Genomic DNA, 2811 nt, shown 5'->3' with positions numbered 1-2811 from the left:
GGCCCCTCTTGACCCTCATACCTGCCAAACTCTACAATGGTAGTAAACATTCTCTTGGATGAGTAGCCAGAGTTCATATGCTTGTGGTCTTTGGGTCACATAGAGAAGGGTCAGAAGTACAAAGACCATGTGGAAAAAAACCACACACACACATCAAACCAAAAGAAGTGAAAACATAGCTTCGGTTTTTTAAATATACCTTTTTCTGTATTTATTGAAATATAATAGACAATTAGTTGCTTGTGTCTTCATTGTACAATTCAATGAGCTTGTTTTCAATTATAGTTGACATACAATGATATATCAATTTCAGTTCTATAGCATAGTGATCAGAGATCCACATAACTCGTAAAGTGATCACTCCACTAAAATTAGTACCCCTCTTCCTCCTTACATATTTGTGACATTATTAACCATCTTCCCCATGCTACACTCTACATCTCCATGTCCATTGTGCAACTATTCATTTAGTCCCTTTGCCTTTTTTTGTCCCCCTAACCCCTTTCCCATCTAGTGTACCTCTAAATATTTTCTGTATCTATGTGTCGTCATTGTTGTTGTTGATTTTGTTCTTTAGATTCCACATGTACGTGAAATCATGAGATATTTGTCTTTCTCTATTCGACCCATTTCTTTCAGTGCTATACCCTCTAGGTCCATCAAGGCCATATCATTTTCCATCCCTTTCGTATTATTCTGTGTGTCTTTTAATGTGAAGTGAGCTTCTTGTAGGCAGCATATGTAGGGGTCTTGTTTTCTTATCCATTCAGCCACTCTATCTTTTGGTTGGAGCACTTAATTCCTTTCCTTTTGAGGTATCTGTTGATAGGAATGCTGTCATTACCATTCTTTATTCTTGTTTTTGATACATGTTTTTTCTTCTTAAAGAAGTCCCTCCAACATTGCCTGTGATACTGGTTTGGTGATGATGAATTCCTTTAGCTTATTTTTGTCTGGGAAGGTCTTCATCTGTCCTTCGACTCTTAATGATAGCTTTGTCGGATAAAGTATTCTTGGTCGTAGATCCTGGGTTTTCGTCACATTGAATATTTTGTGCCAGACCCTTCTGTTCTGCATAGTTAGTTTCTTTTGAGAAATCAGCTGCCAGTCTTATGGGTGCTCCCTTGTAGGTAAGTAACTGCTTTTCCCTTGCTGCTTTTAAGATTCTCTCTTACCTTTGGCATTTTAATGATGATGTGTCTTGCTGTGGGCCTCTTTGGGTTCCTGGCACTGGGGACTCTCTGAGCTTCCTGGGGTTTTATGTCTATGTCTTTCACCAGGTTAGAGAAGTTTTCCATTATTATTTCTTCAAAATAGCTCTTCAACTTTTTTTTTTTTCCCAGTAGCCCTGTGACAGGGATACTTGTATATTTACAAGTGTCCCATAGGCTCTTTAAATTATTATTACAGCCTTGGCTTATTTTATTTTATTCTTTTTTGCCATTCTGATTGAGTGTCCTTGGCTTTCCCATCCTCTATAGAGGCCATTTGATCCTCCTCTTTATTCACTCTCTTTATTCCATTTAATATACTTCTCATCTCAGATAATGTGTTCTTCATTTCTGACTGGTCCCTTTTTATAATTTCCATTTCCATTTTTGTTTTTTTTATCTCTTTGTTGAAGTTCTTACTGAATTCATCTACACTTCCCCTAAGTTCATTGATCATCTTTATAACCAGTGTTTTGAACTTCGCATCTGTGTGATTGCTTGACTCTATTATTTCTGGTCTCTGTTCTGTTCTCTCATATGGTTTCTGCTTTGTCTTCTCATTTTGGCTGCCTTTTTGTGCCTGTGTCTATGTACTAAACAAAGCTCCTAAGTCTCCCAGTCTTATTAGTGTGGTTTTGTGAAGTCGGTTTCCGGTGACACAGTCCTGAGAGGTTTTCAGCTTCAGGCCAAGTTTAGCCCCAGCCTGTGCCCTCCGGGGCCACCTGTTAAGATTTAGCAAGCAATGCACAGATGCTGTGCTTATAGTTGCTTCAAAAGGCCACACCAGAAACCGAGGCCAGCTGCCACCAGTGTGAGTCTAGGCACTGCACAACAAGGGGCACCTGACTAAGCGAAGACACACCTGGATGTGGCCTGGGTGGGGCCATGAGTTGAGGAAGGCACAGTTTCAGGGAATCCTCTGGGCTGAGCTACCTCTGTTATCCAGTTTGATGTCTTCACTATGGTGGTGCTGAGTCCACGCACTGGAAGAGGGGAGGGCTCAACAGAGGAACAATGGATACCACCCACACTTCTGTACAGAGAGAGTCTCACCTCGGCCTTCTCTCCGACAACTCAGTGTCCCCCTGTAAGTCCTCGGTGCCCCCTGCACAGCTGAACTGGCACTGGTGCTCAGAGTGAGCAGGTCCGTCACCGCAAAAGTCTGCTTCTGGACATGGCCCCTTTAAGAGGTGTCTGCCGCTGCTGCTGCTATTGTCTCTGTCCCACTCAGCCTCTGGGGACCGGGCAGCCTCACATCCTCGCCCCATCCCTCCTTCTGCCATTGTAGGGTGATTTCTTAGTTTTCTCCCTAGTTGTAGGGCTTGTTCATCTAGATCCCAGGTGATTTTCCTTGCTGTTTACTCTGTTTTTGTCACAGCTTTGATTTGGTCTCCAGAAGTATGAACAGAGCCGCTATCATCTACATCATTTTACCCCTTAAATATACTTTTTTAAATAACTTTTTATATCTCAATTAGAGTTGGCATACAATATTATATTAGTTTCAGGTGTACAACATAGTGATTAGACATTTATATAACTTACCAAGTAATCACCCCGATAAGTCTAGTACCGATCTGACACCAGACATAGTTATTAC

Source organism: Pteropus vampyrus, unplaced genomic scaffold, assembly GCF_000151845.1.
Source record: "Pteropus vampyrus isolate Shadow unplaced genomic scaffold, Pvam_2.0 Scaffold472, whole genome shotgun sequence".
NCBI classification, from domain to species: Eukaryota; Metazoa; Chordata; class Mammalia; order Chiroptera; family Pteropodidae; genus Pteropus; species Pteropus vampyrus.
This window is presented reverse-complemented; position numbering follows the sequence as displayed.